This window comes from Ovis canadensis, chromosome 7 (genome assembly GCF_042477335.2).
Source record: "Ovis canadensis isolate MfBH-ARS-UI-01 breed Bighorn chromosome 7, ARS-UI_OviCan_v2, whole genome shotgun sequence".
NCBI classification, from domain to species: domain Eukaryota; kingdom Metazoa; phylum Chordata; class Mammalia; order Artiodactyla; family Bovidae; genus Ovis; species Ovis canadensis.
Window position 1 is genome coordinate 30,635,082 of NC_091251.1, and position 25,261 is coordinate 30,660,342.

Consider the following 25,261-nt stretch of genomic DNA (forward strand, 5'->3'; position numbering starts at 1 on the left):
AGGGATAGAACCTGGGTCTCTCTCATTCCCAACTTTTCTCTTAAACTGAAAAAAATGTGAACACATAAACGTGAAGTCTCTCAGTCCTGTCTCTTCACGACCCCATGGACTGTAGCCCACAAGCTCCTCTATCCATGGGGATCCTCCAGGCAAGAATTCTGGAGTGGGTTGCCATTTTCCTTCTCCAAAAAAAGGAGAAAAAGGTCCTAGTGTTTTCTCTTCAAAAATTTGCATAATTTATTAATAAGTATCATTGCAGGAAACTTTTTTTCATGCAGCTAATCCTCAGATTTTTTCCCCCAGCAAAATGAAAAAAAAAAAAGTCAGGTTTAGGCTCATTTGTATCTCTATAGTGGTAAACTCTCTACTTGACATATACATAAAATGCATATTTTAAAGTTCTGGTATGCATTTAATGTATCCTATGCATTTTAAATAGATTGTGACTAGTTTGTTTTAAGTTGTGTTTGGGGTTATCCTATTATTATTGTTGTTTTGCTATTGTTATCATTATTTGTTGTCGGTTTTATATTGAAGAAATTTCAAAACTTGGACTAATTTCAAATTATTTCGAGTTTTACCTATTATTATCTACATTTTTGATGTTTATAAAGTTTATACTTCAAATTTCCAGTTTTTCACAAATGATTACTATTCCTAGCAGAATGCAACTCCCATTTGGGAAGTATGACCTTTCAGTTAAACTCATAGTCACAAATAAACTAACACTAAAAATTATGACTGCCTGGAAAATACACTAGAGAAAAATGAAATATTGAGGAAGCAAAGGAAAAGTGCAAGAATAGTTTAGGGTGGAATACAGCAGTGTCAGATGCTTGTATTTACAGAAGGAAATGGAAGAAAGTTCATCATCTTACAGAATACTATGTTAATATTTAATATTTAGAAAATCGTAAGAGCATCCAAGAAAAACTGAAAATAATATGCTTATTATCCCATAGTGTTTTTATAAAAGCCTACAGATCTAGATTTTTACCCGTTGCTCTATCTGTAATAAGCATTATGGGATAATATTAATGTCCTTACATTCTTCTTTGATATGCATGGGGATATTTTTAAATTTAGATATTTTATATCTAGAGCAGTTCCAGACACTACCCAAAAAAACAATCAAACTTCACGTGGTGAAGAGAAATAGGACTTTGTTCCTAGGAAACAGATAGATGTAGACTTTAAAAACAGGTTTGAGTGAGGCAAACATAACTTGTGGAAAATAATCTGGCACGATTTGGAAACTAGGGCAAGCCTCCTGCCACACAAGAGCCAAGGACCACTATGGGGTCAAATGCCAAGAGGATGAACTTGCATATTTCGGATGCTTCATATTTTGCTTTTGATATTCTGAGCCGCTGGAGTCGGGTGCGGTTCTTCTTGGGTTGATAAACTGTTAGGAGACATCGGGTTCAAGATGGAATTTTTAGCCCTTCCACATTTTAAAAATGAATGAGTCCTATGGCCATGGGCTAATGCAGTTCCCATGACTGGGAAAAAGTTTGAGGAAGAAAGCAACTCCTTTTCACATTTGAGCAATTTTATACAGTGTGTGCAGCCATGCACTGTTTGTACGGAGAGGCCACCTACAAAGTGTGCTGGGTGATACTTCCTGAGGCAAATACCCTAGTTTATGCCCAATGAGACATAAACAACGTTCAGAAGAAAATGAATCTTATAGTCCCACGTAACTATTTGCTTGGTATTTACGGAGTGCAAGCCTGCATTTAGATGGTAAAAAGGAATCAGTCCACAGTAAACATTTAATGGGAAAAGAGATAAAGATAAATGGAAAACTTCCTTATCCTGTTGTTTTGATCTCTTTTTGAAAGAAAACATCCTGACCACAGCAAGGAAATATCAGCTTGGAATGAAGATGTATTTGATTTGGCCAAGGTGAATAACTATTCTTTCTGAATCTCCAAGAAGTAAAACTATGGAACAACCCCTGAAAACCACCTCAGAGTTAGCCCCTGTTTGTACAGATGGGGAAACTAAGGTCTAAGGAGGTGTCTAATGACCTACTAGGGCCAATGGGCAGGTGAGGATTGGAATGGAGGGTCAAAGCAAATACGCAGCTCCTCGCCCCATCCCATCTCACCAAGTCCACCTGGAAGTCCAAGGGCAAGGGCTCCTTCCTGAGATGCAGAGCAGAGCAAGGAAGGGCAGGGAAGGCAGACAGAGAATGGCCAGCACATCGATCATATCCATAAGGAAGACAGTCCTTACGAATGGTGATTCAGCTCACTCAGTAAATCACTGTATCTTACTCATCACAACAGCATCTGCACACATTTGAAATGGCGCCTATGCACATGTGCGAGACATTATTTACACAATCTGCTGACAATACTTGGTGCAGTTTCTGTCCTCAGGCTCCCCTCATAGTTACACCAGGACCTTCCAGGGACTGTGGTCTTCTGCATGGGGGATTGCTTCATAAAGAAACAAAACACTTCTGGTGGGCAAATCCCCTACTGGCAAAGGTTTCTGTTCACTACTGCTTTTTTGAAAATGGGAGATGAGTCCTTCCCTGCCTCATACCCCATACCCTCCCTCCAGAATAGAATAATAGCTCTGTCTCACAGAACCCAGACTAAGATAGATACCAAAGCCAGGCCTTTGCAGGGTCCCTCTTGAGGTGCAATTTTCAAAAGAACTAATTAGGCAACTATTCAGTGGGTATGGAGGACATTAAGTGGACCAGTCAGTAATCTAATTATTATGGATTACTGGATACCTATTTGACTCAGAAAACAAATATGTAAACAATTCTCCTTTTTGAGAACAGAGAATATAGAGTTCCACACTGCCTGATGTTGCCTTAGCCTGACGCCTTCTCAGATTTTATTTGGGGGTCATCCTTTATCATAGAACATGGCTCTGGCTTCCTTTTGACAAAAGAGAAATGACTGGGATTCACTTTCCCAGTTTTCTAGCTGGATGATACCTCCCTGCCAAATAATCCAAAATGAAGTGGTAGTGCCAGAGCATTGGGAGAGCACCCACATATGCTAAACACCTCCTCACCCACCTTTCCCCAAATCAGATATGCATCAGATCCTAAAGAATTTATAGCAGTTCTTTCTTTCCCACAGTAGGTGGAATTGGGAGAAGGGTGATGGAAGTTTTGCTCTGGATCAAGCTACCTGGGTCCCTGTACCACATCCTCTTGGTAATATTGATGGTACAACCTGTGGGTGACCAAGACCCTGTGGTCTGTAGCCTTAGGGTTTCCCAGGGACAGCTGCTATTCCTGACTGGGTAGCTTCTAGGCTGGCTCTCCTGCAGACTGTGAGCTACCCAAAAGAAAGTAAAGTTTAGTCGCTCAGTCATGTCTGACTGTTTGCCACCCTATGAACTGTAGCTCACCAGGCTCCTCTGTCCATGGACTTCTCCAAGCAAGGATACTGGAGTGGGGAGCCATTCCCTTCTCCAGGGGATCTTCCTGACCCAGGGACAGAACCCTGGTCTCCTTCATTGCAGGCAGATTCTTTACTGTCTGAGCCACCAGGGAATTCCATGAAATGCCTAATGCTCTTTCAATATGCTTTCTGCTTAAACCAGCTAGAGTGGGTTCTGTGTTTGCAATAATAGCACGGTAGAGCAGGGGTCTTCTACCTCTAGGATCTAATGTGTGATGATTTGAGAGGAGGCTGATGTAATAATAATAAAGTACACAATAAATGCTATGGGCATGAAACCAAAACCACCCCCCAACCCTTGGTCTGTGGACAGATTGTCTTCCACGAAACTGGTCTCTGGTGCCACAAAGGTTGGGGGCCGCTGCAACAGAACACTTTTAGAATCCATGAATGATGCTGTCATGAGTTATTTTATTCTCAATCCCGAGCTTTCATTTGTGTGACATTTTTATTTTCTTCCCTTTTGTCCTATTCGTGTCTCTTTGGGATCTCCATGACTATCCACTGACTGGTTTGCTCTTAAAAATGATTCTGTTTACAATAACATCCAACATTTGGAAAAGTTCTTTGCTTCCAAGGACTAAATTTCAAGGAAGCTGAATGCATGGTGGTTAGATTTATTTCAGGCTTTGATTACTGAGAAGAACAGAGATGCATCATTCACTAATGCTTAATTTAAAAAACATTTAGATTATATAGATATCTAATTTGGTCATAATGTCTACATTAGTTACCTTTGAATTTTGTTTATGGTTCATGAAACACTTAACTGCGTAGAAAGCTGTTGATTACAAATAAGTAACCTTGTCATCACATGTTAGAGGTGGCAGGAAGGTTTGGTCTCCACTGCCAATTCCAATTAAGTTATTTTTAACATGTATAGTCACACCCTAATTGATCTATCTTGAAAATCTGGTTCCCTTTCTTACATTAACTTTTATTTATGAACATATGCATATAATTTAAAAATCAAATAGTCCTAAAAAGCTTATAATGAGAACCAGTACTCACCCCAAATCCTATCCATTCCCCAGAGGCAACTATCTTCAACTTCTTGAGCTATTTCTTTTGGCATTTACTTCCATATTTCTAGACAGTGTGAGTTATCCACTTTGGGTATTCCTTCTTGATTTCTTATAAGGTAATTGGATTTACCATTCTTACACCAACCACTCTCTCAGCCTTACTACCCCCCCACCCCACCCACAACCTTCCCGTGTAGTTATAACTGAACTTTTAAATGGTCACTGTTTATGTAATTACAACCATGAAAATACTATTCATTACTGTTCTTTCATATGTTACCATATTTCCTTATAATTTAATACATCTGTGTTAGAATTCTCCAGAGAGAAACAGAACCAACCAATATGATGTATATATTTGTACACATGCATGTATGTGTGTGTCTATATGTATCTGTTTACTTATTTCTTTGTTGTAAGGAGTTGGCCTGTGATTTTGGAGGCTGGCAAGTCCTAAGGTTAGTAGTTGGCAAGCTGGAGACTCAGGAGAGCTGTTGGTGTAGTTCTAGTCTGAAAGGCAATAGCCTTGAGACCCAAGAAAAGCTGTTATTTCTGTTTGTCTCCAAACGCAGGGAAAGCCTGATATCCCAGCTCCAGGCAGTCAAACAGGAGGACTTTCTTCTTACCACAGAAAGGTCATCCTTTTTGCTCTATTCAGGCCTTCAACTGATTGGGTATGACCCACCCACATTAGGGCAGGCAATCTGCTTTACTCAGTTTATTGATTCAAATGTTAGTCTTATCCAGAAACACCTTTACAGATACACCCAGAATAACGTTTGGCCTAATGTTTGGGCACCCCGTGGCCCATTGAGTTGATGCATAAAACTAACTATAATAGCATCTTTCTGACATCTGTCAATTTCCCAAGTGCTCAAATACATAAAATAACCTGCTGTTTATATTTGGCTTTCCCTTGGAGATCTTCCCTCCTGCTCTGTCCAGTCTGGATTGGTTGGCTGTGTTCTAGGGTGCCCAGTCTGGATTGGTTGGCTGTGTTCTAGGGTGAGGGCAAAGTTAGCATCCTCTCTTGGGATGCTACCATGTTCCCTATCTTCTGCTTTCTTGATTTATTCTTTTGTTTGCTGGAAGCACAGCCTCTCACAGCTTCCTAAGGAAATGTACAAGGGACATATTTATTTTTTGTTTTTTGCATATGTAAAAAATGTGTTTATTCTACCCCATGCTTGATGTGTAATTAAACTAGGCTTAGAAATCAATGTTTTAAATCATCTGTCTCTGAGAATTCTGAAGGTTTGTTACCATTGTATTCCAGCATTCTGCTTGACAGAAGACTTTGATGGCAGTCTGTTGCTCCTTGCTTTCTGCAGGATGTGAATTTTGCCTCTGGAAGCTTTTAGGGTCTTCTCTTAATCTTTGGTGTCTCCATACCTCACAATGAGATGCTTGGGGAGGACCTTTATGTGTGTGTCCATTGCATAGTATGCAAACCTTATGATGGCCTTTTCAAGATAGAAATGCATTCCTGAGTTGCTTCTTTAATATTTCTTTGATAAGTTTCTTTGTGTTTTCTCTGTTCTTAGTTTCTGCCTCAAATCTTCCTATCTTTCATCTCCAATTTTCCATGGTTTTGCTTCTTGGTTCTGTTTTGGGGGCAGTTTTCTTGAATAGCTTCTAGATTTCTCTGTTGAACTTAATTTTTATGACCATGTAATTTCTAAAAGCTCTTTCTTGTTTTCTGATTACTTCTTTAACTTAGGATCCTCTTCTTGTTTCATGGATGTGATGTCTTAATGCATTCACTTTCTAAGAACATAATTTTTCAAGGTTCTTTTATTTTCTCTGCATCTCCCCTCACTTCCAAGTAATTTTACTGTTTGTTTTGGCTCTGCCTTTCCTGTCAGGTCTGCTGACCTTTAATGAGTATTTATATTTGACAGTAAGGCAATAAAACTGAGATTAAAAGTTTAAAAACCAGATTAAAAGTTCTACATGCAGGAGTAGGGTAGTTGGCTGATCAACTTTCTTTGGGGAGAACAGACTTTTGAGCTGGCTCTTTTCTTGGAACCTCACATACACACATCAGTAAATGGATGTCTTTCCTCTGAGTTGATTTATTTTCTCCAGAGATGAATTCTGTAATCCCCTGCCCGGGGAGATAAACGTGTGCTGGTGCTCTGGGAGCCCCTCATCCTTCACTTCTGTTCTCCACCAGGTCTGCTTCCTGAGTCTGCAGCCCCTTCTCCCATTCTCTCTGGCATAAACCTGCCTGCTTGGAGCAGGAGGTGAGGAATACAAAGTGATCTGGCCTCATAAAGTCACAAGAATGCTGTTTTCTTCATTTGCCTGATGCCCATCTTTCGTGGACCTTCTGCCTCCAAGGGCTGAGCTGCTGGAGTTGTCAGGCTGGTTGGCTTTGATCTCAGCAGACCCTTCACATTTTCTTCTGAGCGTGCATCCTGTGCTCTGTTACTGACTTTGCTGACACCTTTGATTTGCTGATGTCTCCTTTCTGTTGCCTTTATCCTTGTGGGCTACAGTTTTCTTAATTGCTTTACCGACACTTTAGTAGGGTTTGGGGAGGGAGAGAAGGTTGAGAAAGGCTCAGAGTCACTCCTCAGTGTTTAACTAGATGTGAAAATCTTGGCTTTCCCCTGAGTCCTGAGAAGTGCTCATGGAACCCAGTCCCCCAAATGCCCTCTCTCCCACCTCCCCCAACCCCTACCCCACCTCTCCATCTCCACCTCCCACTGCCAGTGGCTGCTGGGGGATGCAAAGGGGATTTTGGAGTCACTGTGCATTCCAAGCAGGGGCACTTGCAGCTCCTCCGCAAAGTATTTGCCTTCCCCAGTTTAGATGCTCGTCCTGGGCTTCCCTCGTGGCTCAGTGGTAATGAATCCGCCTGCCAATGCAGGAGACATGGGTTTGAGCCCTGATCTGGGAAGATCCCACATACTGTGGAACAGTTAAGCCCATGAGCCACAACTACTGAGCCCGTGCTTTAGAGCCCGGGAACCTTAACTACCGAAGCCCAAGTGCCCTAAAGCTTGTGCATCAAGGGCTGCTACTGCTAAGACGCTTCAGTCTTGTCCGACTCTGTGCGACCCCATAGACGGCAGCCCACCAGGCTCTCCCATCCGTGGGATTCTCCAGGCAAGAACACTGGAGTGGGTTGCCATTTCCTTCTCCAATGCAGAAAAGTGAAAGTGAAGTCCCTGGGTAGTATCCAACTCTCAGTGACCCCATGGACTGCAGCCTACCAGGCTCCTCCGTCCATGGGATTTTCCAGGCAAGAGTACTGGAGCGGGATGCCATGAAGCCATCACAATGAGAAGTCCACACAATGCAGCTAGAGAGTAGCGCCCCCACTCCTCGTCACAACTAGAGAGAGCCCACATGCAGCAACGAAGACCCAGCAGGGCCAAAAACAAACAAACAAATGAATAGATGCTTGTCCTCCTACCCTCTGCTTTCCTCCCCATTTTTCCTGCCGTGGTCCTCACCCTCTTCTCGTCCATCTTGTGCCTGTTTATGTTCCGTTGCTATTACTGCTCACAGTTACCTTTTCAACAGGTCTTTCCCGCCTCTCTGAACTAAATGTTCTCAGGTTAAGCTTTCTTCCTCCTGACCTTGAGCCTGCTGTGCTGTCCTGAGTGGGGAGCTGCCATTTCCTTTGCCTTCTTGTCTGTCCTTAGTGACCTTTTACAGAGAATGCCCGTTAATCTCTGTCTAGTCCAGTTACCAGGACCCGACTGTTCAGTGACATAAACAGTTGCCTCCAGCAAATCAGGTTTCTCTCGGATCTAATGAAGCTGAGAAAACATGGCCTGAGCAAGCCGAGTGGAAGGGTCTCTGCCATGCCACTGTTCTGTCTGACTGTCTGATCTCATGGGCCGAGAGCTCAGGTGGTACCAGTATTTACATTTTTTTGTTTCTCGGCAAGCATCTTGGCCTAAATGTGCCCCCATCCTGACACAGGCTGCACGTCTCTCCCTGAGTGTTGAAACTGCCAGGACCATCTCGGTCCCTTACTATTCTTGGTCTATGATGTCTATATTCACATCGGGGCTCTATGATTATCCATAATGTAAACGACTGGCCCCGAAACGTATGGCCTGAGTTTATCCAAGGCCCAAACAATTACCAAACATTCCTTTTAGATAGAAGACAGATTTCTTTCCCTTGGCAAAGATTTTCTACTGAGATATATTACAGGATGTTTTACATTCTCTTGGTCTTGTAATAACACCACGCCCAATCCAGTATTGATGCATCAGTGGCCACTCAGAAGGTTGTTATTTTTTAAACATACATTGTTCTCAGTTGGGGCTGTCATATTTGTAAAGAAATACAATCCTGTTTCCCCATATCCAGAGTTTTATGACACCTGGGGACTTATAAGTCAGGATAAGACCAAGATCGGGTGGATTTGTGGTGCCTGCATCAGAGAACCTTGAAAGGGCCTGTGCGTGCCCTACAGGCTGGAAGGGATGCTCGAGTTGTGGCGTTTAGATAAGCAGATTGGGCTGGACATCTGTGGTTTCAGCTCGGCAGGAAAGGAAACCAACCAGAGTCATCTCTTGCCTGGATCCTCAATGTCTTCCCTACTGGGGTCACGGTGATCCTGGGAGCGTGATGTTATCAACTCTCCTTTACAGATGGATGAACATGATGAGACTCAGAGAGGTGCAATGACCTGGGTCATCCTTTACCTGTCAGGGCCAAAATTTGAACTCAGGCCTCCTGACTTCAAGTCTGTGGCCCATCCACTGCCCTCCAGCTGCTTCCTGAGCCCCTTTCCTGGGTCATGCAGGCAAAACAAGCCAGCTTCCTGCTATCTGAGGGGGGAAAGTGTTTAGTGGGAACAGACTGACTCATTGAGGTTGACTGTTCTCTTTGGTTCATCTCACCAGGTCATCCCCCCCCAATCTCTGTTTCCTTTTGTGTCGTCACAGATCAGAGGCATTCTGGCCCTATATAAATTCACTTTGTGACCCTGGGTGAATCATTTTCCTCTCTGGGCTTTAGTTTCCATTGTAAGATAAGTATATTGGAATTCAGTGGTACTCAAATATGCTGGTGTTTCAGTCACCCAGAGAGCATTTTAAAAGGAAACAATCCTATTAAGGCATATTTTACATATCATAAAATTTCCCCGTTTCAAGTATACAATTCAATGATTTTTAGTAAATTTACCCACTTGTGCAACCATCACCATAAATCAGTCTTAGAACATTTTTACCACTCCAGTAAAATCCTTTGTGTGTGTGCGTGCTCAGTTGTATCCGACTCTTTGTGACCTACCAGGTTTCTCTGTCCATGGAATTTTCCAGGCAAGAATACTGGAGTGAGTTGCCATTTCCTCGTCCAGGGTATCTTCCCAGCCCAGGGGTCGAGTCCAGTCTCCTGCAGCTCCTGCGCTGGTAGGCGGGTTCTTGACCAGTGTGCTACCTGCCCAAGTTAATCCCCATTCTCACCCTCTGCCTCAGGCCACCAGTAATACATGTACTTTCTATCTCTGTAGATTTATCTTTCGTGAGCATTCCATATAAATAGAAATATGCAATAGGTGGTCTCTTGCACTTGACTTCTTTCACCTAACATAACATCTTTGCAGTTCATTAATACTGTATTGTGCATCAGCAGTTGGTTCCTTTTAGTTGTTCCATAGTGTTCCATTGCCCAGATACGCCGCATTTAGTCTGTTAGTTTACGGGCATTTGGTCCAGGTGGTGGACTTAGCAGACAGTTAGTAATGCTGCTAAGAACATTCATGGACAAATTTTTGCGGTAATGTGTGTTTTCACTTTTCTTGGGTGCACAACTAGAAGTGGAATGGCTGAGTCATATGGTAATTCTGTGTTTAACTTTTTAGAAGACTGCCGAATTGTTTTCTAAAGTGACTGTTCCATTTTACATTTCCATCAACAATGTATAAGCCTTCCCCTGAGGAGCTTTTTAAAAATTCTCATTTCTGGGCCTTACTCCCTGGCGATCTGGAGTGGGGCCCAGGAATTTGCATTTAACAAGCCTTCCAGGTGATTCAGATACATGTGGTTGGTGGATGTGTGTATGGACCCACTAAGACCAGGTGACCTTCAAAGCCTCCCTGAGGCCAGTTGTTTCATTTGTGCCTCTAGGGCAAGATGCATATTCCTGCCAACTCTTTCTTGGTGTTTGTCTTTGGATCAGAGGAGTTGTTATGCAGGGTGGGGCTGAGGGAGTTGGCCAAGTAGCATTCATAAATCTGTGCAGCACCTGTCCTCCATTAGCCTTGACACAGGCCAAGACTCTGTCCCTGGCTTCATAGACATCACGTTTTATCACAGCTTTTTGTGTGTTATCACACTGTAAAAGTGCCATAAAATCAAGTGTCCAGTTTTCAGTGCCTCTTCCTTTAAGTTATAATCTTGGTTGCTGCCATTTTGGTAACTTATTGAGAAGCTTTATCCTAGCCTTGCCACTTAGCTGTGACTAGTTTCTTAGTGGTTCTGCGCCTCTGTTTCCTTGCCTGTGAAATGGGATTAGAATGATAGGGTAGACCAAAAAGTCTGTTTGGGTTTTTCCATAAGATATTACAGAAATACCCAAATGAACTTTTTGGCCAATCCAATATTAATATCATGGAGTTTCTTGTGAGGATTAAATGAGATAATATGAACTATAACTAGCATGGGCATTAGTCCTCTTTTCTTACTTTTCCCCCCATGCCCTATTTCATTATTATATGTATTTTCATGTGCTTGTTAGACACTTGTATATCTTCCACTATTTCTTTAAATTTTTATTTTATTGTAGTAAACACACAAGATGAGATCTACCCTCTTAACAAAATTTTAAGTATATAGTTTAGTATTGTCATTTATAGAGACTATGTTGTATAGCAGGTCTCTAGAACTTATCCATCTTGCATAACTGAGGCTTTATGCCCATTGATTAGCAACTCCCCATTTCCCACTTCTCTGAACCCCTGGAAACCACCATTCTACTCTCCGATTCAATTGGTTTGATTCGTTTAGATACTTCATATATGCACAAACATGCAGTATTTATCCTTTTGTGACTGGCTTATTTCAATTAATGTAATGTCCTCAAAAGTTCGTTACTGCATATTGCAGTATTTCATTCTTTTTTTTTTTTTAAGACTGAGTATTAGTCTATGATTAACCACAGTTTCTTTATCCATGCATCCATCAATGAACACTTATATTATTTCTACATTTTGGCCATTGCAAACGGTGCTGCAAGAACATGGGATTGCTGATATCTCTTCAAGATCTTGATTTCAGTTCTTTTGGATACGTACCTAGACACAGGATTGCTGGATCTCATGGTGGTTCTATTTTAATTTTTGTGAAATCGCCATACTTTTTTTCATAACAGCCACCGTATTTTGCATTCACACCAAAAGTGTGCAAGAGTTCCTGTTTGTCCACATTTTTGCCAACAGTATTGTCTTAAAAAAAAAAAATAGCTATTCTAATTTTGTAATAACCTTTAAGGGAAAAGAATCTGAAAAAAATACATATGTATGTATGTCTAACTGAATCACTTTGCTGTATACCTGAAATTAACACTTCCCTGGTGGCTCAGAGGTTAAAGCGTCTGCCTCCAATGCGGGAAACCCAGGTTCGATCCCTGGGTTGGGAAGATCCCCTGGAGAAGGAAATGGCAACCCACTCCAGTATTCTTGCCTGGAGAATCCCATGGACAGAGGAACTTGGTAGGCTACAGTCCACGGGGTCACAAAGAGTCGGACACGACTGAGTGACTTCACTTTCGCTTTCAGCTATACCTCAGTAAAAGTTTTTTAAAAAAGAAGATAGCTATTCTAGCAGGTATGAAGTGATGTCTCATTGTGGTTTTGATTGCATTTCCCTAATGATTAGTGGTGTTGAGCATTTTTTCATGTACCTGTTGGCTGTCTGCATTGTCTTCCTTGTAGAAGTGTTGATTCATATCTTCAGCTCACTTTAAGATTGAGTTATTAGGTTTGTTGCTGTTGAGGTGTAAGAATTTCTTATATGTTTTGGAAAGCAGTCCCTTATGTGATATAAGTGAGCTTGCTCAGTCGTGTCCAACTCTTTACGACCCCATGGACTGTAGCCCACCAGGCTCCTCCCTCCATGGGATTCTCCAGGCAAGAATAGTGGAGTGAGTTGCCATTTCCTTCTCCAGGGGAACTTCCCGACCCAGGGATCGAACGCGGGTCCCCACATTTCAGGCAGGCGCTTTACCCTCTGAGCCACCAGGGAAGCCCTATATGATATATGATTTGTGCATATTTTTCTCCCATTCCATAGGTTTCCTTTTCACTCCGTTGTTTCCGTTGCTGTAGAGAAGCTTCTTCATTTGATGTAGTTTCACTGTCTGTTTTTACTTTCATTGCCTGTGCTTTTGATATCATATCCATGAAATCATTGCCAAGACCAATGTCATGAAGCTTTCCCCTTGTTTACTTCTAGGAGCTTTATAATTTCAGTTCTTCCATTTAACCCTTTAGCTCATTTTGAGTTGTTTTTGTATGTGGTATAAGATAAGGGTTCAATTTCACTTTTTTAAACATGAATATTCAGTTTTCCCAAGACTGTTGAAGAGACTTTTCCTTTCCCTATTATGTATTCTTGGCAGCCTTGTTGAAGATCAGATGACTATATATGTGTGGTTTGATTTCTGCGCTATTTTGTTCATTTAGGCCAGTGCCCTACTATTTTAATTACAGTAGCTTTGTAATATATTTTGAAATCAGGAGTGTGATACCTCCAGCTTGTTCTTTATCAGAATCATTTGGCTATTGGAGTGTTTTGTGGTTCCATATGAATTTTAGAACTTAAAAAATTTTTTTTAATTAATGCCATTGGGATTTTTTATAGGGATTACATTGAAGCTATAGATTTCTTAGAATAGTTTGGACATTTTAAGAATATTAAGTACTGTAACTCATAAACATATAATTTCTCTCCATTTGTTTTAAAAAAATTTTTTTCATGAATATTTTTGTATTTTTTGGTGTACAAATCTTTCACCTCCTTAGTTAAATTTATTCCTAAATATTTTATTTATTGTGTGCTTATTAATGAAATTGTTTTCCAATTTCCTTTTCAGATACTTCATTGTTAGTGTATGGAAATACAATTGATATTTGTATATCAATTTTGTATCCTGAAATTTTATAAAATTTATTTATTAGTTCTAGCAGTATTTTGTGGAGTATTTAGGGTTTTCTATATATAAGATCATGTCATTTGCAAACAGACATTTTTACTTCTTCCTTTCCAATTAAAATGCTTTTTATTTCTTTTTCCTTGACTGATTACTGTGGCTAGGACTTCTAGCACTATGTGAATACAGTGGTGAGAGCGAGCACCCTTACATTGTTCCTGATCTTAGAGGAAAAGCTTTCAGTTTTTTTACCGTTTAGTTGTGATATTAGCCGTGGACTTTTCAAATATGACCTTTATTATGTTGTGGTAAGTCCCTTCTATTCCTCGTTTGTTAAGAGTTTTTACCATGAAAGGATGTTGCATTTTTTTCAAATACTTTTACCGCATCAATTGAGATGATCGTGTGATTTTTATCCTTTGTTCTGTCAATGTGATGTATCACATTATTTGGTTTTCATATGCAACCATCCTTGCATCTCAAGGATAAATCTCATGTCGTCATGGTGTATAATCCTTTTAATATTGCTTCTATTTGGTGAGGATTTTTGCATCTATATTCGTTAGAGTTATTGGCCTGTAATTTTTAATTCTTGTAGTATCTTCTGTATCTCAGGTAATGTTGGCCTCATAAAATGTTTGGACATGTTCTTTTCTCTTCAGTGTGTTGGAAGAGTTTGAGAAGGATTGGTGTTAATTCTTCCTTAAATGTTTGGTAGAATTCACCAGTGAAGCCATTTGTTCCTGGCTTTCTTTACTGGGAGGTTTTTGATTCCATTTCAGTCTCCTTACTAGTTTTAGGTCTCTTCAGACTTTGTGTCCTCATTATTCAGTCTTGATTTATGATTCTGGTGTCATATCTAGGAATCCATTGCCAAATCCAAGGACATAACGATTTACCCCTATGTTTTCATTTAAGATTTTTATAGTTTTGCTTTTAAATTTAGGAATTTGATCCCATTTTGAATTAATTTTTGTATATGATATGAGCTAGAGGCCCAACTTCATTCTCTTGCATATTGCTCTTCAGTCGTCCAAGCATCATTTGTTCAGTCTATTCTTTCCTCTTTGGATAGTCTTTGTACTTTTGTCCAAAAATCAATTAACAGGCCCTTGCTGTAACAACACAACCTTGGGCACATTTCTTAAACCTTGTGAGCCTCAGATTATTCATCTGTGAAGTGAGGATAGCCATTCTGACTTAACAGGATTAATACTCAGATCAAATGAAATAAGGAATGAAAATTACCTAGCACCAGCCTGGGTACACTCAGATCCTGCCTTGGCTCTTTTGAGTGTCTGATCAGAGTTGCGTTTCATCCTACTCAGCTGGGCAATGCAAATGAGAAACACAGGGCAGAATGATAATTAAAAAGAGGTGACTGTCATGGAACTATTTGAAATGTTTTACCATATTTTGAGGTTTTTAAAACTTAGGTCATCTTGTAGTTTTTGTTTTCAAATGCTTGGCTTCTTGATAAGAGCTAAGCATTGTGAATGCTCTGATATTCTTCAAATATTTGTTCCACACTATTTAGAGGAGCCATGCAGGGTGATGGTGAGAAGGAGGACCACTGGGGCAGCAACTCTTTGTTGTTCTGGGCATTTCACCTCTAGTTCCAAACTTGAATGTGTCATTGAGCAAAATAAAAACAGTGTGCTTATTAACAGGAACCATCTACCCGAGAAAGCATTTTAGTGACCAGCTCCTGTCACTCAAGCATACCCCTTACAGTTGTCATGACTACCACAGGCCCCCTCATCACAGGCCTTCAACCATTTACAGAGCCTTCTTTGAAAGGAGTTCTGGCAAATTCTATTTCCTCTTTCTAGTAAGGTTTTCCTTATATTTTGGCATTGCTTAGAAAGCAAGTTGTGAAAAACACCATGGCTGAGGGCCCTGGGTGGGGGTGAGAGATTCTATAGTAAGAGCTAATCGTTGAGTATACTTTCTCTCTAGATCCAGAAAGCCCTAACGTAAGGGTCATCAGACACTACTAGGGATAAGGGATGAAATTTTCATAACTGTGCTTTTCGAGGCTTATTAAAAAATCCATGTGCAATATATTTTTACATCGTATCAGCCTGGAACATCCTGATAAGTTAGCATCCCTGTTATAAAATGAAGCCAAAGCTTTCATGTAAAGTACAGTTTTCTATCTATAGATGTGTTACCTCTAAGTACTTAGCAAAACTTAGCTTTTGCTCAAATATTATTTTTATTTATGCTGTCTTCAGGGATATACCACTGCTGTATGTTTTTTTCTTTTCTTTTTTTTTTTTAAAAAAAAAACACCTGAGTTAACAGAAGAACATAAACAGCACCTTTAATCAGGAATCAGAGAAATATCACTCCATGATATGGACCTTTGTCTGAAAGAGGCTTTCAGAGCTGCACAGAGATGCCTGGGAACTTGGGATGATTTGATTAATGGTGATTTTAGGGATTGTGCATGTGTGCCTGTGAGCTCAGTCGCTCAGTAGTGTCTGACTCTTTGCAACTCTATGGATTGTAGCCTGCCAGTCTCCTCTGTCCATGGGATTTCCTGGGCTACAATACTGGAGTGGGTTGCCATTTCCTCCTCCAGGGGGTCTTTCCAACCCAGGGATCGAACCTGTAGCTTTTGCATTGGCAGGCTGATACTTTACCATTGAATTGTTATTTCTGGACCACGTGCTGTATTCATAGAAGCTTCTCATCGCTCTTCCCACTAAATCTTTCAGTCTTATCCTAGGCAGAGTTTGACTTTTTAAAGTCCTAACACTTGGCAGTTTTCCAAAATTATCCAGGGAGATACTAGCCCAGGAGTTTAAAAGTACCAGTAAAAATCTAGAGAGTATAATGTGTTCTTTTTGATGGCTTTGTCTGCTTTAAACTCTTCATGTATTGTCTGGCAGTGAGACAGTATATGAGAACTCGATTAAGTTTCAGATTAAAAAATTATAGCCCACATAATAAAATAAACAGATTGTGTTGGCAAGTTCTAAGGGAGCATCAAAGTGCCTCGATAAACATCTTCTTCCCAAGGAACCAACTCCAAGCTTCTGAAACCACACCTAGGGGAGCTCTTTTGCTCTAAGATTTTACCATTGCCCAAAACAATGTCTGCTTAATTGGGTAAATCCCTTTTAGGACTTAAGAATTTGCTAAAGGAGAAGGTAAAATCGGGACAGTGTTTGTTTTATTTAAAATAATCTGTGTCTTTCCTGCAAGAAAAGGGAAACTTCTCTACCCAAAAGGTAATTACCCTTATTAGATAATTATCTAATTACCTAAAACTTTCTTCATTAATGGTTGAGAGTTTGTGGTTTTTGTTGTATGTTTTTAAACAGAAATAGTAACTGATGGCAAAAAAGAAAAAAAAGTCTGCTCTGATTCCATCACTCAAAAATAAATGCTATTAATTTGTTCTACATGTTATTTAACTTTTTAACAAAAACTGAGACCATACCAGACATAATATTGCCTCACCTGTCTTTCTGCACTTAAAAATATATGGTAAGCAGCTTTTTATGCCAGCAAAGAGAATTTTAGATCACAATTTTTAGTGGCTTCAAGTATCCCATGTGATAGATGGATCATAATATATCTTATTCACCACCTGTTGATTGCCGTCTAGGTTGTTTGTAGGATATTGCTGTTTAAAACAATGCTTTACTAAACATCTTTGAACACACACCTCTGTGTATTGTGGATAATCATTCCTTTCCATCTTTGTTGTTCAAAAAATGGTACCTCTTGAGTTCTTTTTGAGTACTTTTCCAGGTCTTCTGACCATTTATATTCCTACTTTTAGAAACTGTTTGTTGATGTTTTTTGCTAATGATAACTTCTCTTCAGATTTCTAGTAGACTTTTATGTACCCTCTTCTATGGGGGATGAAAGAGAAGCCTGGTTTTCTTTGGACTCTTTTACTTGGCTTTGAACTCTAGACCTGAGCTTCGTAAACATGACGAAACACTGAAATCAGTTTCCTGGGGACTTTTAAAAACTTCTGTAGCCTGGTTCTCAGTCCCTGACATCGATTTTGTTGGGGTGGGACCACTTCTCTAACTCAGATCATTCATCAAGCTTGCTTCTGTAGATATATATTTCCTTCCAGTTTGTCCCATTTATGTTTTTTTTTAAATTTCACTCAGAGTGTGCATCTTTTATTCTGCATTTTTAGGAATTTCATATTACATCATAAGCAGTTTTCCAGATTCCTTCTTTATTTAATCATTTAACCATTTTTAGGTCCACACCATACCATTTTGAATTTATCAACAATAACCTACTTTAAATGTATCCTACAATGAACATTTCAGTTGATTTTGCTAGAGAAGCAGCTGAATATAATGGATGCAAACACTTACTCTGGTTTTAGACTGTCTGGATTTAACTTATTAACTCTATGACTGTGTGACCTTGAGCAAGTTGTTTAACTTTTCTTGACCTCAGTTTCCTCATCTGTAAATAGGGATGATAAAATAGTACCCACTTAAATATGATTGTTGTGATGTTTAAATGAGTTAATGTATATAAATCATTTAGACAATATTTGTCTGTTAGTAAGCAATCAAACAGAGAAGGCAATGGCACCCCACTCCAGTACTCTTGCCTGGAAAATCCCATGGACGGAGGAGCCTGGTAGGCTGCAGTCCATGGGGTCGCTAAGAGTTGGACACGACTGAGTGACTTCACTTTCATTTTTCACTTTCATGCATTGGAGAAGGAAATGGCAACCCACTCCAGTGTTCTTGCCTGGAGAATCCCAGGGACGGGGGAGCCTGGTGGGCTGCTGTCTATGGGGTCACACAGAATCGGACACGACTGAAGTGACTTAGTAGCAGCAACAGCAGCATCCTACTAATATGATTCCATTATAACTCGTTTGTAATATTTGTTAACATCTGAAAGGCCTGGCTCACCTTTATTTACTCTGCTTTTTTTTCCAAGGTTCTCTTTGCTATCTGGAGATCTTCTCCAGTAATTTGAGTTTCAAGTTACAAGTTTCTAATGTGAGTGTGTGCATCAAAGTAGTTGAACTTGTATTCTGCTTGGATACTTACAAGGTAACTATCCTCTCTTCTAGTCAGTGGAGGGAGGGAAGGAAACATCGCCCAGTCTTTTCAATACGTGACGTTAGAACAACAGGTTGCCTTTGATTCCTCCTGCAGGGGGTCTTACTGGCAGTCTGACTTTGGCTGCCTGATGCCCACCCTGGTGCTACAACAATTCCAGGACTTTCTGATTTTATGGTCAGAACTTGGGGGGTCTTTTTGTGAGAGCAAGGTTGCATGCATGTGTGTGCTCTGTCGTGCCCAACTCTCTGCGACCCCATGGACTGTAGCCCACCAGGCTCCTCCACAAGGAGGAGCCTGGAATTCTTGCTTATTCCAGGCAAGAATGCTGAGTAGGTTGCCATTTCCTCCTCCAGGGGATCTTCCCAACCCAGGGATCAAACCCACATCTCCTGTATCTCTTGCCTTGGCAGGTGAATTCTTTACCACTGAGCCACCTGGGAAGCCCAAGAAGCAAGGTTAGAATTGGTTTATTTGGGGGCATATTTCTGAAGACTGAGGTTTAAAGTAGTAGTTGAAAGTCTTTCTGCATGTGAGAGGTGAGCTACCAGGTGTCACTGTCAGTCTCTGTTCCCTGACCGAGTGTTCTGTCCTTGCTCTTTGGGATTCCATGGGCCTGTGGCTCCACAGAAATTCTCTACCCCAGATTGGAGAGAACACCAAAAGTGGCAGAGGGTAGCGGGTTGACAGAGTAGAGCTGAGACCCAAATAGAGACGCCAAACCCTGATGATCCCAGGAGGGAAAGCCAGTGGGGCACCAGAACCACAGGGACCAGAAACAGAATCTGCTGCTGGAACTTGCAGCTGGGAAGGCCGTCATCAGAGAGATGAGAAGAATGAGGCCAGCAGGTCCACAGAGGGGCTGTGGGTTGCTGCTGGGAGTGGTTCCATCTCTGGCATGGTGCACACCATCTGCAGAAGGGCCATGCTTGCATCCAGGATCCAAGTGGGATGGTTTGGGGGTGTCCATGAGGAGCGAGCTAAAACAGCAAGTAATGAAGATTTGGGGATCTTGTCTCCAAACACACCCCTCCACACACTTAGCCTGGTGAATGCATCCTTTCTTTGGACCAGTAGGAAGTCTGCTTGCTGGTTCAGGGGTAGGTGGGGTAGGGCATGTAATGATGTCAGCCACTTCCTCTCATCTGGGGAGATAGTACTCATTTTCCCCTCTTTCCAACACCATGGCCTCGCAGGCTCTATGCCTTCTGACTTCTCATCCTACCCTCTTCCCGCTACCACTCTGCAGGGTACAGGATCTCTGGGCCACCTTTCCCTGTGAGACCTTGCTTTGGCACCTAGAGATGGCAGCCTGCATTCAGAGAACAGTTCTAGGTCTCCTGACTTTGGATATTGTGCCTCTCACAACCCTTCACATCTCTCATTCCAAAGCTCTTTTGCCCAGGAGGATACTTCGATCTGCCACGTCTAGGAGAAACCCTGAAATCTGGGTTGATAAAAGCTCCCCAGGTGGTTCTGGCCATCAGCACAGCTAGCCCTGGGTACCTGTACACCCCCTGGGATGGTGGCTGAACCCCCAGGCAAGGCCCACATAGACTCTGGTTAGGGAACTGTAGGCAAGAAGTGGGCAGTCAGCGTGAGCTAAGTTTTTACAGATCCTGGCAGATGCTGATGTCTGCTCTGGCTAACAAAGTGATGGGGAGAAGAACGATAAATGGGCTCCAAAGTTGTAAAGAATAATGTGATATGTGCGTACTTACAAATGTGGACCTCACACAAGCCGGTTCAGTGGGTAAAGCAGTACATTTGAGATGAGGTTTCTGCTTACTTGTTTTTAGTTTTATAAGAAGAAGCATGATGGAGGGCCTGGTAGAAATTGATATTGGGTCTTGAATGTGTAGCCTCTTCCAGAATTTTCCCTTTAAGGTTTTCTCACATTACTACTTTTATGTATCTATTTGGCTGTATCAGGTCTTAGTTGAGGCATGTGGAATCTTCCTTGCTGCCTGTGGGATCTGTAGTCATGGTGTGTAGGATCTTTTTTAGTTGTGGCGTACAAACTCTTACTTCCAGCATGTGGGATCTAGTTCCCTGACCACAGATGGGAGCTTGCATTGGGAGTTTGGAGTCTTAGCCACTGGACCACTAGGGAAGTCCCCCCATATTTCTACTGACACCCTTTCCATGAAGTCTTACATTTAGTGCCGTTCATCTGGATGACACTTCCTCATAACTGGGTGTTGTGCTGGCCTTTGGGGTCCTCAAGGAGGATGTTTTACTGGTGTTCTAGGTTAGTCCTAGCCTGACACTGGGCCTGGTGTAGTTACTCCAGGGAGTGTTTACCTAGAGAATACCACCAGGCATACGGAGGTCCTTCAACACTCACTGGGTGTTATACCTCCAGACCTCTCTGAGCTGCTCCTCATGCCAAAAATCCTGGGCTGCTCCACTTTGGTTTACAGGGACCCCTTTGCCTGGACCCAGAATAGCCCTTTTGGTTCTTTTTCCCTGGCTGGCCCCAGTTGTGACCTTCAGGGTCAGATGGCAAAAGTAGAGAAAGGTCCTGTCCCCAAGGAAGGGTACTGGGGGCTGAAGACCAAAGTGGGCTCAAGCTGCTTGTTCCATTTATTCCAGCTGTGGAGAGGAGGCCTCCTAAGGTGGCAGCTCATCCCAGAAACCACCAGGATGTTGTGCTTGCCCTGGGAGGAAAACCAGAAGAAATGAATCATGCAAAGCTGAGACCTCTCACTCTTTGTGAAATGTGAAAAAGCGTGTCCCATCTAGCTGTGACCAGTGGGGCTTTTGGTGGGGGCTGTCTGTGCCACCCCTCATGAAGGGGAAGGGGGGAGCCTTGTGTTCCCTTCAGAGGTTAGATGGTGCTTTGACAATTCTTACTTTAGACCCTAGATCCTCTGGATGGAGTTCAAGGGAGACATAATTTATTCTGATGTTTGCCACATAGAGAATAGCTTTTCTATACCGGTATATTCCAATTAATGCAATTTCCAATATAGTTATAATGTATGGTATTATCCCATATAAATTAAAATAAGTTTAGCAGTCAGATTTTCAGTCTTATCACTAAAATTTTGGTCCCAATTCTCTTTCTTCCTTTCTGTTTCTCACCCAATTTGAGGATTCTATCAGTGTTTCCCTTCGGGAAGACATAAGAGCAATACCTAAGAACCTTGAAACTATTTTCCGAGAACTCAGGTGTGCCTGATTTGGGAGATGCCTAGAGGGCTTTTCAATGTTCTCCAACCTTGTCCATGGTTCAAAGGTATTCCATGTAATAGATTCCTGCTTAAAAGAAGTAACCAAAATTCATACTTACCCCGTATCAGATAATTAATCTCCCCAACAGACTTGTCGATTTATGCAAAAAGAGTGGTAGAATATAAAAGATCATTAATCATCCTGGCACCATGATCTCATGTTGTTATGAAATAAATATGCTTACTAAATGGATCCAGATGCTCTCAAGTCCATGTGTCCAGTAAAGGCTATTTTCTCTACTTGGTCTGGGCAATAAACTCAGGAGGCTTGTTTGAAACACTTCTCTTCCGTCAATCGCCAGTGGTCCTACACATTCTTTTAACCTCTTTCCCCATCCACTCTGCTGCTGGTGAAAAGTGAGCAAGTGTTTTCTGATAAGGATTCTGGGGAAAACCCTAAGGATCTAGGAAACTTTTTGCCTTGACCCAGAGCTGATGGATGATAAGGAAATCAAAATCATATAGCCAATCATCTACCAACCCAAGACAAAACATTTTCTCTATTCATCTTCGGACCCAATAAATCAAAGCACAAATTCCAGCTCAAGACATTACCAGTCCGCAGAGGACAGACTCGAGTCTCAGAGTATCCCCTACAATCTGCCGTGTAAGGATGGAATGATAGAAAGATGGAAACGAATTCAGTTACCATTAAACATCAGATTCTTGACATGGTAATGATCTTCCCAAGACTACCCCCAGAAGTGGCTGTAGGGCTGGAAAGCAGAAAGGGGGCCATTGTGAGGGAAGATGGAACTCATAGTGAGCCAAGGAGAGTGGGTTATGGCTTTGGAACTTCCCTGGTGGTCCCGTGGCTAAGAATCTGCTTGCCAGTGCAGGGGACGTGGGTTCGACCCCTGTTCTGGGAAGATTCTACATGCCGCAGGGCAACTAAGCCCACGTACCTCAACTACTGAGCTCTAGAGCCTGGCAGGGGTGGGGGTGGGGGCATAACGAACGAGCCCACGTGCTGCAACTGCTGATCCCATGCATCCTAGGGCCCGGTACTCCCCAACAAAAGAAGCCACCACGAGGAGAAGACCGCTCATTGCAGCCTGAGAGTAGCCCCCACCCCCTGCAACTAGAGGAAGTCCGAGCACAACACCAAAGCCCCAGAGCAGCCAATAATAATAATAATAATAATAAAAACACAGCTTTGGAGCCAGATATATGTTCCAAATTTGTGACCTTCAAAGGAAATCTACTTCTCTGAGTTCATTTTCTTTGTTAACTCTGAGGTGCTGGGGGGATTAATGAGGTTATTATCATAAATTGCCCAGTACCTAGGATGTGCCCAAGATGTAATAGTTATCACTACCTTTATAGCAAGATTACCACAGATGGTCATCCAGGAGAAGGAGTTGAGTATCGAGAAAGCAGTTCACCTTAATAGAGTGATGGTTACATGTGCTACTAACCACAGGGCCTTTCTTGCTGGGAAAGGCCTCTCCTCCCGGTTTGGGAGCTCTATGAGAGCAGTGATAACAAGACAGTGATTCCTCTGTCTTGTTCACTGCTGTATTTTCACTTGGCTAGAATTGTACCTGGCGCACAGTGGGGTTCTGTTCACATTCATTGGAATGGATGAGTAGATATAAGATAAAATTAGTTTTAATATATGGATAATTTCAAATTTTAAAAGAATACTGCTTTAACTGGAACCAATTATACAGAGTGAAGTAAGCCAGAAAGAAAAACACCAATACAGTATACTAATACATATATATGGAATTTAGAAAAAGGGTAATGATGACCCTGTATGCGAGACAGCAAGAGACACAGATGTATAGAACAGACTTTTGGACTCTGTGGGAGAGAGAGAGGGTGGGATGATTTGGGAGAATGGCGTTGAAACATGTATACTATCATGTAAGAAATGAATCGCCAGTCTAGGTTCCATACAGGATACAGGATGCTTGGGGCTGGTGCACTGGGATGACCCAAAGAGATGATATGGGGAGGGAGGTGGGAGAGGGGTTCAGGATTGGGAACTCATGTACACCTGTGGTGGAGTCATGTCAATATATGGCAAAACGAATACAGTATTGTAAAGTAAAAATAAATAAATAAAAGGAAAAAAAAAGAATACTGCTTTAAGAGGAAGAGAGTGTTCACCTTTTGGAGAATAGTTTCTTAGTAGAATCATGTTGTTTTCGATTTTTGATTTATCATAGTTACCCCTGTCCTCCTGTAGCTGAGGTCTTGGCTGTCATCTAGCTCTACAGACTCCGTCCATCTCAGTAGGTTGGTACTGACACCAGCTTGCTGTGGCTTTCATGCTGTTATTAGTATCATCTTTCTACATGATCATCTCTTTTGCTGAATTTACTCTATTTGAACAAGGACTCAGGTCATCAGGAAAAAAACACAGTCCAGGCTTCTAACAAAAGCAAATGAAAGCTGTCCTTTAAATAAGTTTTAATGTCCTAATACAGATCAGTAGGTATGTGGAGGGTTTTCCTGGTGGATTTTTCTGTCTGGAAGGGCTTTGAATACACGCTGAAAGTCCTACAGCTTTTCCCAATCTTTAAAGAGCACTGACCTTAAGAAAGTTTCTGGGTAAGTTAGGATCATTTTAGTCATATGATCATAGCCGTTTTGAAAGGTTTGGTAACAGTTTATCAAGAAAGAGCTTGAATGTCTGCCTTTGGGTAGGGAGAAAGGATGATTCATTTGCGCATTTGTTTCCAAAAGGTGGATTTAATTCTGCTGCTGCTGCTGCTAAGTCACTTCAGTCGTGTCCGACCCTGTGCAACCCCATAGACTGCAGCCCACTAGGCACCCCCATCCCTGGGATTCTCCAGGCAAGAACACTGGAGTGGGTTGCCATTTCCTTCTCCAATGCATGAAAAGGAAAAGTGAAAGTGAAGTCGCTCAGTCGTGTCCAACCCTCAGTGACCCCATGAACTGCAGCCTTCCAGGCTCCTCCGTCCATGGGATTTTCCAGGCAAGAGTACTGGAGCGGGGTGCCATTGCCTTCTCCGGGATTTAGTTCTAGATGTACTTAATCGGAAGTCAAGTTGGGATATTAAGCGAGAGCCATTCAGAAGTTGGAGAAGTGAGAATGAAGACCAAAATCGAGGCCACGTATGCAACTGAGATACATTTGCTGTAGTAGAATCTGGTGTGTGACTTCAGTAATGGCCAAGTTCCTATCTTGAGAGCCGATCCCCATACAGGCTGAATTTTAGACCTGGTAATTTAACAATGTACTGGTAAGGTTTACCAATGAATAATTAAGTTTGCTATTTTTTGTTCTGTACCACCAAGGATGATTTCTGCCTGGTGTGGAAAATGAACCCTTCTCCCACCTCCCTCCCCATATCATCTCTTTGGGTCATCCCAGTGCACCAGCCCCAAGCATCCTGTATCCTGTA

The 25,261-nt window shown here is 41.7% G+C and overlaps 1 protein-coding gene and 1 non-coding gene across 4 annotated transcripts in view; both read left to right on the top strand.

Annotated features, from left to right (window-relative positions):
- Positions 1-25,261, top strand: part of THSD4 (thrombospondin type 1 domain containing 4) — a 689,604-nt gene that overhangs the window by 200,537 nt on the left and 463,806 nt on the right. The gene's annotated exons all lie outside the window — the stretch shown is intronic.
- On the top strand, positions 12,002-12,073 carry TRNAW-CCA (transfer RNA tryptophan (anticodon CCA)). Its single transcript has one exon. It is a non-coding gene; the product is annotated as a tRNA-Trp (tRNA).